Source organism: Neolamprologus brichardi, unplaced genomic scaffold (genome assembly GCF_056152115.1).
Source record: "Neolamprologus brichardi isolate AB-2024 unplaced genomic scaffold, ASM5615211v1 NODE_ptg000033l+_length_6344489_cov_1, whole genome shotgun sequence".
Classification (NCBI taxonomy): domain Eukaryota; kingdom Metazoa; phylum Chordata; class Actinopteri; order Cichliformes; family Cichlidae; genus Neolamprologus; species Neolamprologus brichardi.
The window spans coordinates 2,125,869-2,138,367 of NW_028270137.1; the positions used below are offsets into that span (position 1 = coordinate 2,125,869).

At 40.9% G+C, this 12,499-nt stretch overlaps 1 non-coding gene across 1 annotated transcript; it reads right to left on the bottom strand.

Annotated features, from left to right (window-relative positions):
- Positions 1-10,901: 10,901 nt before the first annotated feature.
- On the bottom strand, positions 10,902-10,975 carry trnai-aau (transfer RNA isoleucine (anticodon AAU)). The gene has a single exon. It is a non-coding gene; the product is annotated as a tRNA-Ile (tRNA).
- Positions 10,976-12,499: the final 1,524 nt, after the last annotated feature.

The window sequence follows — 12,499 nt, forward strand, 5'->3', positions numbered from 1 at the left end:
CTATTCTGGTATTTTAAAGAGTACTTAGCAGAAATATTAAGCAACCTAACTAATAGGGTTGCAAACTCCCAGTAAAAAAAAAAATAATAGGGAACCACCCTCCACCTTATGATGCTTAATTGATGTAATCAAATTTAATTTGATGCAGGGGGGAAAAATGCACAGAAATAAATTATTTTTCAAGAATAATTAAATAGATTCAACATCTTTCTTCTACAGAACTGCACAGATGGTACTTTCCCAAAGGAAAAAGTAGTATAGCTTACTAGGGTATATTAGACTTAACAGTTACTATATACAGTAATGGACTTCTATATATTTTACATCATATTAAAACTTTGTGTGTAAGATTCAGATAATTATTTATTAAAAGCTAGATATTTTAAATGAGAATAAGAAAGAAAAGTATGTCTTTGTGCCCCCTTTTCTCTGTTCATGCCCTATCGGGCCCCTGGCTAAACTTTGCTAGATCCACCCCTGCACAGTTACCAGCTGTCAGCTACGTAAAAAAAGATCCTGGTGTAGAAAGTAATATTAAATAAATTCTAACAACAGCTTATCAAGGTTAAACGTGCTGCTGTTGTTCAGCCACTGGTTTCCTCTTTCTGGTGCAAAGTGGGCCAAAAACAAAGAAGAGAGACGGACTCGCGACAGAAAAGCCAATCAGCTGATCATTGATCAGTTTCATGATTGAAGTAGCAGCAGGAGAGAGAGAGAGGCACTCGCTCCATATCTCGGTTGTTAAGCTTAAAGTGGGAATGCTTTACAAACATTCAGAGATGAATTTACACACTTGCTTTACTTCTCTCTGGGAAAACTTCCTCGGAGATGAAATGCTGGTTTGGTAGCAAGGCTACAAATACACACAGCCGCTCTATCACATTACGCACACTTCTGCTACGTGCTACGGTGATGAGCTGAGTTACGCAGTGTAGCAAGTTTTGTGAGGTGCTTTTTTGATATTTAATGGATCGGATTACATTTTTTATTTCTCGCCGATATCCGATCCAGTAATTTGGGTCAGTATCGGACCGATACCGATACGTAATATCGGATCGGTCCATCTCTAGTAGTTACATACTGCTAGGAAGTGCTGACAAAATATGAAATTATGATGCTATTTATGTAGAGGCACAACATCAGCAGTAACATCACTAAAGTTGCCAGGTGAGTCCATAAATAGAACCCGTGACGTGGAGCAGGTACCGCCGTTTTGGACGATGCCATGACGCAGGTATAGACGCAAACGTGCGAAGTCTTCTCGCCCCGTTAGCAGACGCAGGAGAGCCCACAAGGCCTCGGGTGTCCGCAGACGTGGGAGAAGATACCGTCGCAGACATTAGATAATCTCAATAAACATGTAGGATGAACATCAAAACTGTGGTCCAATCAAGTTTTTTTAGATAATATATGTTGTTGTTGTTTTGTGTGTGTTTGTTATCAATGTTGTGAAAAAAGTTACGCTTAGTAAGCCATCAAGCACTGATTACTCGTAGAAGAGCACCAATAGGAGACAGAACTAATTAGAAGGTGTTATTATTCAGTCTGTACATCGAATAGAAGGCACTAACCACAAGGTGATCTTCAATGCATCTCTGTGTGAATGTGAACGGGGCGAGAAGACCCCCACTGACTGCATGTCTTTAGACTGTGGGAGGAAGCTGGAGAGAACATGCAGACTCCACACAAAGACCCCGGCCTGATGAGGTTAGGGTCCTGAGTTTGATACCCCAAACTGAACGCAGGACAGAGGAAGGGATGGGTGATGTTCATGTGTGCCCAGGTGTATGATGTGGCTCTTTGCGGTGACACAGTAAAAAATGTGGCTGTTTGTCTGTGACTGGTTGGCTGCCCCAGCCCTGGCCCTTCATGTATTTCAGTAATGTCTTTTTCTCCCGTCTCCTCCTCTCGTTTACATGTTTTGCCCTTGTGACCCATTCCTTCTGTCACGTGTGTTTCCCCCCCAGCCATCATGTTCTGTTTGTGCTTAGTTATGTCCATGTCTCATCTCTAATCCTCTTTTCCCTCTGTATGTATTTACAGTGTACGTGTTCCTCGTCGGTTCGTCATGCTAAGTCTGCGTGTCTTATTCCGTCATGTGTCATGTATCACTCCAAATCTCACTGACTTTAACTGATAATAACTGTTTGCTGAGTGTTATGTCTAAAAGGTATTGCACAATCAGGTTTGTTTTCCACTGATAATGGATTTTAACATGACTGACCAATGATTGTGGAGCACGTCCATGTAGGATCTTATAAATACAACGAGCAAACTTAAATGTTTTAAAATGTTCAAAACTTAATATATTATATTTCTGAAGTATGACGGAAGGAAAAAGTTTCATATTTAAAAAAAATCCAATTTCATATGATCAAATTTATGTCAAAAAGTTCATATTTATTCCTCCTATGTCATGTGTGAGTACTGTACTGTAAATGTCATATATATCAGATGATACTGATAACCTAATGCTAATAACTATGCAGAGGTCTCTAGGCCTCGACTTTTATGGAGCATGTGAAGTTTGGGGCAGAGTGGACAAAGAAAAGTTTCTCAGCAGGTTCAACAGGTTGCTACAACACAGGCTGATGAAGTATTGCACTCACTCATCCAAACTGGCAAACATGTAACATACACCCTAAGACTGATCCTGCTTTTTACTCCTTTGCTATGATTTAATTTGATATTATGTAGCCATGGAGACAGTTTGCATAGATTAGAATGTTAGATTTCTGTGATGTCATCAATGCCCGATGTTTTGTTTTAATGTCTTGTGATAGTTCTAAGTGCAGACAAAGTCAGAGTTCAGTAGTAACCAAGTGATCTTTGTACAAACTGCAGACCGCCACACTGATCCCTGGTTCCTCAGGATAGAGGACAGGATGTCAGATGGGCGAATCAAGAGCTCCAAACGGAAAGATTGTGCCACAGAAAGACTGGAAAAAGCTTCCCAAAGAAGCAAGGACAGCAAAAGTCCGGTTGGCCTCAGCCATCTTGTCTTGGAGAAGTGTAAGTGAGACATTCAGAGATTTTTTGTTTTATAGTTATTGATCATCTGTAGGCCTGTGTGGAGTTCAGAGGTCTAATTGGTTTTGGTTTTTGCAGCTGCTTTCAGAAAGAAGAGCACCAAAGGAAAGTCAAGCAGCGATGGAACAAAACAACCACGCAGTAAAAAGAGCAAGACATCAAGCTCACAGGAGGAGGCCAGCTGCTCCGTCTATGAGTCAGATACACACAGCAAATACAAAAGTCACACTAAAGGTAAGAAATACATAGGTAAGTTCAAACCACACCTGCAGCGATAGAGCCTCTTTCCCAAGCTCTCAGAGTTTAGCTGGTATCCATCTGCTAATCACTAGGAAGCTTCTAACAAAGACTGTATGAATGTGTACATTGAGGCAAAGTCAGCTTTCCTACATACAACTAATCACAACCCCTGTGTTTGTTTTGTCTCTCTGTAGAGGACTTTGAAGAAAAATACGAAGAGCAGGATAAGCTGGGTGAAGGAGGCTTTGGGACTGTCTTCTTTGGAAAACGCAGAGAAGACAATTTCCCAGTATGGCTTCTTATGTGTGCACTTTACAATTCTTCTAGTTCCTCCTGTTCTCTTTTTCTAAAACACATTTTCTCTGTAATGCAGGTGGTGATTAAGCATGTTGCTCAGTTTTTAGTCAGCTACCTACCAGTGGTAAGAAATGTTTGTCTTTTTCTGTTGTTTTCCCCCAACGTGTACCTCAAACAGCCTAATGTTTGAACACTGACCTTGATGTTCTGTTTCTCAAGCTTCTTAATGGTAAAATGACCGAGATTCCCAAGGAGGTGGCATTGCTAATAAAAGTGGGGGCAGGACCAGAGGCTACGAGCAGCAATGTGACGCCCGCTTAAAACGACTGGTATGACTTGGAAGACGAACTCATTATGGTCTTTGAAAGGCCAAAAAAACATAGACTTGGAAGCCTACCTGGCAAACAGAAGAACCTTTGTGCACGAGAGGGAGGTTAAGGTCAGCGAGTGGCAATATAACATATATGGCAAACTTTAATGGATAATGTAAATCTGATTATTTGAATGTATTTTTCATTTGTCTGTCTGGTCATAATGAGACAGCTGGTACATGCAGCCGCTGAAATGCAATCCAAGGGTGTCTACCATCGAGACATTAAGCCAAAAAACATTGTGTTTGACACATCGCCTGATCATCCAGCATTTCTATGTGTCAAATTCATCGATTTTGGTATTGGAGTCCCTTTTAGACCAGAAGCAGTCACACGAAGAAATGGTAGGTCGTCAGCCTCACTGTTTAAATGTCCTTGCCTGCCCACAGGCTTAGTGTCCACATGCTTAGAGTCCACATGAATTCCTTTCCATGAATAATTACTCTCTGGATTTTAGGGACCAAATCAGCCGCTGTAAACTGGCAGGACTTTAATGCCACTACAGCAGATTGCGTCACAGTTTTGCAGCTTCCTGGCAAGTAATCACTTGCCTTAAAAGTGTCGCCAGTCCCCTAGGCAACATGTGAATGTGTTCCAGTGTGTACATCTGATCTGGGACCGCTGCAATCTTCGACTGCGCCTCCAGCTGACCCGATGTCCACATCATGGGGGAGGTAAGCGTTGGAGGTGGCGTTGGATAGGGAGGGTGATGCGTCAGTGAGTGCTTATCAGTATCAGTATATGTATGTGTGTGCGTGTCCAGAGTTCAGCTGAGACAGTGTCCTTCGCCCCGCCAGGCTAAGTAAACAGTCTTCCAGCCAACCCAGGTGGCCTTGTAGGGAATGGGAAGGACAGACTCAACACAGTCGTTATCAGGGAGTTTTTGTTCGGCTCCAGCCTTGGGCCCACAGCTGGCGCCGAAGGGGTAGCCGCATTATGATGGTTTTCTTTTGCAAACAACTCATGAGAATTTCAAGCTGTTTTTAACACTCCGACACTGGTCTCTCAATCTCCCGTTAATAGCTGCGAGTTTCTCCATGATGTTATTAGCCGTCGATTCCGTGGTCTTGTCACTCTTTTGCTCACATAGCAGATTCTGAGACCTCACGACCGCAGCCAACTGATCCAAGATGTAATCCAGCTTCCGCCCGGAGATGTTGTTCTGAGTTGATTCTTTCCTGATGTAATCCAACATACATACGCTCAGAGGTGTTATTCTGAGGATTCACTGCAGTCGTAAGCGCCTCCAAGCTCTTAACCATGCCACCTTCAGTGAGCCCTTTCTGAGAAGTCACACCTGTCGTTCCAATCCCAGCGGGCAACCTTGTGGGGGTTTGAACAGCCAGTTCCGCTCTCTTAATTCTCCGATAAGCCAGGGCCAAGCCAGCTCCGATCAGCAAGAACCCTGTTATCATGGTTCCGAATAGGTAGATATCTTCAGCGTCCTCAATCGACAGTCCCGCCAGGCACACGATCCTCTGCCACCCATCCATCGTGTATCTGGCAGGGAAAGTACCTCCAGGGCACTCGGGTTCTCCTGAGCCCAGACTTCTCGTTAAAGGGTGTCAATAGCATTCAGAGACCAGTTGATCAAATCCATAATTCTCTTTTAGGTTTTAGACACAGACTGTGAGAGAGTGTTCCAGGGAAAGTAATCCAAAAAAGACACGAGACTAGGCAAGGACATAAGAACTAGCAGGGAAGACAAGGGACAGGAGAAAAAGTGCGTCTGCCTCCTCTGAGAGCCAAAGAAATTAAAATGTTTGATGCTGAGCTTGTGGTGATACTCTAAGTCAGTACTGTACTCTGGCTGTTTCAGAGTTTTCACAGTCACTGCTTTCAGGTGTCTCCATCCAGTCACGTCTCCCAACACGATGACTTCTTTTCTTTTGGTTCCCTCTACGTGGAAGTGGTCCCCCAGTGGTCAACAGGTAGGTCTTTCACGAGGTGTAGTACGGTGGCCCCTAGAGACAAAGCATGTACAAACTCCAAAACACTTACAAACTCCAAAACACTTACAAAATTCAAAACACATGCAAACTCCAAAACACAACGGAAGTGCTCCAGGACGCTAGGGGCAGTGTTGAGCTTGAATTGCAAAATAAACGGCAAGTTTGTTGCAAACACATGGGCTGTATGGGATGGTCTAGTCTCCGTCGCGCTGCCCAGGTTGCCTAGCAACCATGATACTAACCGCTGGAAATGTGTCATACAACTTTGTTTGACAGAAATGAAGGAGAACATATTTTGTTCATTTGTTTGTTTGTTTCTACATGATCTTTGTGTGATTTGATAAGTATCTGAGGCTGAGACGACAGGACTGTAAAACATGATTTTTGGCCTTCATTTCTGTACTGAACGGTCATTTTAAAATTAGCTAGTAAATAACAATTAGCTAATGTTGTTCATGAGACTAAAGTAATATCACTTTGGTAATGTAAATATAATATGGCCAATATTATAGTTATTATATTAATCATTATTAGCTATTACAGCAGTGAACATGAACTTTGTGTCAAATACTGAGCTTCAGTACAGATTCAAGTTGGAGTTATTTATGTCTTATCACCTTAAATCGTCACTCAAAGAGAAGTATCTTTGACAGTGTATATATAGGTGTATCATATATAAGAGACAAATGTTGTTCCTTCAGTATGTTTGCATAACTAAATTTGGCTCAATGCTTACATACAGTGGGGCAAAAAAGTATTTAGTCAGCCACCGATTGTGCAAGTTCCCCCACTTAAAATGATGACAGAGGTCAGTAATTTGCACCAGAGGTACACTTCAACTGTGAGAGACAGAATGTGAAAAAAAAATCCATGAATTCACATGGTAGGATTTGTAAAGAATTTATTCGTAAATCAGGGTGGAAAATAAGTATTTGGTCAATAACAAAAATACAACTCAATACTTTGTAACATAACCTTTGTTGGCAATAACAGAGGTCAAACGTTTACTATAGGTCTTTACCAAGTTTGCACACACAGTAGCTGGTATTTTGGCCCATTCCTCCATGCAGATCTTCTCAAGAGCAGTGATGTTTTGGGGCTGTCGCCGAGCAACACGGACTTTCAACTCCCGCCACAGATTTTCTATGGGGTTGAGGTCTGGAGACTGGCTAGGCCACTCCAGGACTTTCAAATGCTTCTTACAGAGCCACTCCTTTGTTGCCCGGGCGGTGTGTTTTGGATCATTGTCATGTTGGAAGACCCAGCCTCGTTTCATCTTCAAAGTTCTCACTGATGGAAGGAGGTTTTGGCTCAAAATCTCACGATACTTGGCCCCATTCATTCTGTCCTTAACACGGATCAGTCGTCCTGTCCCCTTGGCAGAAAAACAGCCCCATAGCATGATGTTTCCACCCCCATGCTTCACAGTAGGTATGGTGTTCTTGGGATGCAACTCAGTATTCTTCTTCCTCCAAACACGACGAGTTGAGTTTATACCAAAAAGTTTTACTTTGGTTTCATCTGACCACATGACATTCTCCCAATCCTCTGCTGTATCATCCATGTGCTCTCTGGCAAACTTCAGACGGGCCTGGACATGCACTGGCTTCAGCAGCGGAACACGTCTGGCACTGCGGGATTTGATTCCCTGCCGTTGTAGTGTGTTACTGATGGTGACCTTTGTTACTTTGGTCCCAGCTCTCTGCAGGTCATTCACCAGGTCCCCCCGTGTGGTTCTGGGATCTTTGCTCACCGTTCTCATGATCATTTTGACCCCACGGGATGAGATTCGAAAGCTCTTTGGTCTTGGCCATGGCAGAGTTTGGAGTCTGACTGGTTGAGGCTGTGGACAGGTGTCTTTTATACAGATGATGAGGTCAAACAGGTGCCATTCATACAGGTTACGAGTGGGGGACAGAAAAGCTTCTTACAGAAGACGTTACAGGTCTGTGAGAGCCAGGGATTTTCCTTGTTTGAGGTGACCAAATACTTATTTTCCACCCTGATTTACAAATAAATTCTTTACAAATCCTACCATGTGAATTCATGGATTATTTTTTCACATTCTGTCTCTCACAGTTGAAGTGTACCTCTGGTGCAAATTACTGACCTCTGTCATCATTTTAAGTGGGGGAACTTGCACAATCGGTGGCTGACTAAATACTTTTTTGCCCCACTGTATATGTGTAAAAAGAAAATGTACAAGCTGTGAAAACTGTTTCTGATAAAATGAAGAGTATACAGCAAATTCAAAAGTGTTAAATGTTTTGGTGTTAGTAGTCTTCTTGCAAAAGTAGAGTTAATTTTACTCTAAGTAGAGTCACATTCTTTTAATGTAACTCTGAGGTGTAAAATGATAGTAGTTAAAATCGAGTGTTAAAAATGAGTGTTTCTATTTCAAATCTGGAGGTGTTACAATGGAAACATTAACTCTTGACCTCTTAACTCTGAACTCCTACAGGGGCTATGACACCAATAGAGTAAATTCACAGACTCCGCCCCCAGCACCATAGGCTCCAATCAAAGCTGATTGAAGCCATTTCAGAACATTTTGCTCTACATATTTGAGTTGTTTGCCATGCTTGGTAAGTCATTTTTTCAAAGATTGTTTCAATTATTATTATTAGCTTTTACTTCTGTGGCTCTTTGGAGTTGAGACAAAGCTGTGTGAAAGGCATTAGCCATGTTGCTCGCTGATAGCATAATATTCTGTTTTAGCTAGATGAAAGGTATTGTTTGCGGGCAAATACCGCAGCCTTGAAAAAAAGCTTGCAGGTGAATTTTCAGTCAAACCTTTGGTCAAATACACCTAAAACAATGTCTAGAATGTGAAATGTTGGTATAATGGTGCTACTTGAAGCCTGAAAACGATCTCCCATAAAAAAAACGAGCAAACAGCAGTAGCAGACGTCCTGACTGGGTTCTATGTTAGCATTTAGATCCCTCCAGAGTTTTGTGCACACGGTTTAGGTAAAAATGAAAAAGGTTGAGGTTTTACATTTAGTTCAGTACTACCTGTTGCCTGTGTCCTTGTCTTTTGGGGAAATGCTTTACACAAGTAATGGCTCAAAAATGATTTCTTTTTTTTACTGTGCTGCAATTGATTACTGGATTATTTGTGCCATTAATTAGTGTCAGCTAATTTTTATTCCATCTACACATAGGATATGCTTGTGAAGATGGAATATGGGGGAGAGCAGAAGTGCGTTGAAGTTCCACAAAGTGATGAATGAAGGACATGCATATTGTATTGAAGAAATAAGTGATGAGAATGCTGTTATTTGCATTTACCAGCTCACCTATGTCAGACCTTTTGATAAACAAAATTCTAATGAAATCGAGAACATGTACACTGTTACATCTTTCAGAAAATGTTTTGAAATTGTGGTGCACAGTTCAGAATAAATGTTTTTCAAAAACCATTGCGTCTTTTTAGTAAATGTTTATTTCCAAAAGAAATTTCTAGAAGTTCAGAACAGTAAAATTCCCGCTTTTTAGAATTAATTAGAAGATAACTCTTACGTAGTTAAACTAAAATACTCTTTGAGAGTTAATATATAAACTCTTAACACCTAGTTAGCATTAGTAAGTGTTAAATTATCAACTCCAGACAGATTTGGTGTTTAACACTAAATCAGAGTTAACGTACCAACTCTCCAAAAAGAGTTAAATTAACACTCTCTGGTGTGGACCCATATAGACACTTTAATAGTGTTGAAATCAAATCTGACAGTGTTAATTTGGACATGCTGGATTTGCCGTGTAGACTGATATATTAAATATTCGTTTATTGGGTAAGAAAATCATACCATGTCATAACTGCTTTAAGTCATACAGAATAAATATCAGAGCCTTAAACTGGCTGACTTCTGCTAAATGGGACAAACTGGGCAGAAAGTATACAAACACATATCATCCTTATAGAATATGATGTAACACCTCAACTTACCTCAGAATATATAAAGCATATAAACAATTACAGCATTATGATGCAACAAACACAGCAGTACTACTAATCCAAAATACTCAGCTTCATAGAACTGAAACAAACATTTATTTTTAGGTCGATTCTGCTGCTGATACATACTTTAGGTTTCTGAATATTAAACTTGTTGCTGCCTTTCATAGTGTGTAACTTGAAGGCCCTGAGTACTTTCTCCCACACTGAAAACACTGGAATGATAAAACTATTTGAACATTACCTAATAAGACTGATTCAGGACAGACAAACAGTTATGCTAAACTTTTATAGCAGTCCTTCACAAACAGGGAACAGTCTGTCTATTCTCTACGTCTGTCAGCTGATGCTGGCTCTTCCTCATATTCATGGCATGGCATGTTATTGACTTTCTATGGTTGCTTCTAAGCCAATATGACTCGAGCCTGGCACTGATAAGGCCAAGTTTATGGCTTCAGTCCCCAACCTGGCCATTTGAGCCTCGTTTGAGAACTCGTAGTCTCTGTTGAAGGACATGAAATTGACAACAGCATAGCAATTTTGGATGACATAAAGGATCCGAGGTCGGCCTGCTGCGAACAAACTGGGAACGCATGCCTGCTCCTCAAGGACTCACAACCAACCACGAAGGGACTTGAACCCTCAATCTTCTGATCCGAAGTCAGACGCCTTATCTGTTAGGCCACGTGGTTCGGCAGAAGTTCCCACTTTTCATGAACGTTCGTTTGAGTCTGTTTGAGCCAACTGCTGGTGTTGGGTTGGTCACGTGGGTGGTGGATATTGCTTGATTGTTGCTTGAAATAATTGATTGTTGCTTGAAATAAGTGCATGCCACAGCATTTCTCCCATGTATCACGCTCTTAAAAACGTAGTCCTACCTGCCACATGCACAGTGGATGCACCCACTAAGCGAGAGTATTATCTGCCAATAGAGGTCATAAAGCTTACCTGGCCCGATCTGTCACCTGGAAGTTGGCAGAGGTTTTTTTCTTGGATCCCACCAAACAAAAACCACAATCTACCATGAGACGGCACATTGGACAGTTGCTGGAATGGCCAGTATGGGGCTTGAACCCATGACTTTGGCGTTATTAGCACCACTCTCTGACCAACTGAGCTAACCGGCCTACAACTTGTTCCTAAACCGACCCCTTTTTTTGTCTAATATACCAAAAAAGAGTGTGGAAGAACTGTTAAGAACACAAGAGAAATGTGTGTTTACAAGAAATTACTTCAAGCTATACCAATGAAAGCCAACTCTTGGAAGGTCCTACTGATCAGAAGCCACCTATGCATTTCAGCTGATGAAAAATGTGGCTGGAGAAACTAACAAAGTCATACTTTAGTAGACTAAAATAGGAAAACAGTCGAAAGCACTGTGTTTCCTAATGAAAATGCTTCAAGTATAGCGGCATGGCTGTTTTTTGAACAAACTCCAACACATTCCTTCAACGGGCTGTGAAACAGAGCACACTGGATCTTTTCCAGGTGGAGTTCCACCAACAGCATGCTTCCAAGTTGTGATTTTTTCACCCATGTCGCTTGAGGTCATGGAATGTTATTGACTTTCTATGGTTGCTTCTAAGCCAAGATGACTTGAGCCTGGCACTGATAAGGCCAAGTTCATGGCTTCAGTCCCCAACCTGGCCATTCGAGCCTCGTTTGAGAACTCGTAGTCTCTGTTGAAGGACATGAAATTGACAACAGCGTAGCAATTTTGGATGACATAAAGGAAAAGAAAATCTGAGGCATAAAAAAATAAAAAGAAACAACAGAAGTGTGCAGTTTAAGCACACCATCAACAGGGAAAATAAATGATCAATAATCCATTTTAATAGCAGAAGTCTTTATGCCAACTTCAACAATATAAAGGAATATCTAAATGAGTTGACAAATCCATTTGGAATTATTGCCATTTCTGAAACATGGATCAATGCGGAGAAAGGACTGGACTTTGGACTGGAGGGATATGAAGTGAATTTTGTAAATAGAAGGAACAAGAGTGGAGGGGGAGTAGCTGTGTATGTGGATAAAAACCTAAATTACAAGGTGGTAGAAAGCATGACAACTGTAATTGATAATTTATTAGAATGTATAACAATTTAAATTTATAAGGAAAAAGAGAAAAATGTAATAATTAGCTGTATATATAGAACACCTGGCTCTAGTATTCAAGTATTTAATGACTTCATAGAGTAAATGTTCTCTAAAACAAATCAAAAAGTTATGTTTATCTGTGGTGATTTTAATATTGACCTGTTGAATCCGAAAAAGCATAAAATGACCGACGAATTCCTAAACACTATGTACAGTTTGAGTTTACATCCTAAAATAACCAGGCCTAGCAGAATTACACCACATTGTGCCACCTTACTTGACAATATTTTCACTAACAATATGGAAAACAACATTGTGAGCGGAATATTAATTAATGACATCAGTGATCACCTACCAGTTTTTGCAGATTATGACACTAATTATAAGAAAAATCAGCATGAAGAACAACTGAGATACAGACGTGTAAGGAATGAAGAAGCTATGAATGCACTTAAGAATGATCTATTAAATCAGGACTGGGACAATGTGTACAAAGAAACTGATATTGATATTGCATATGGCATATTTTTAAGAATATTCATGGAATTGTACGA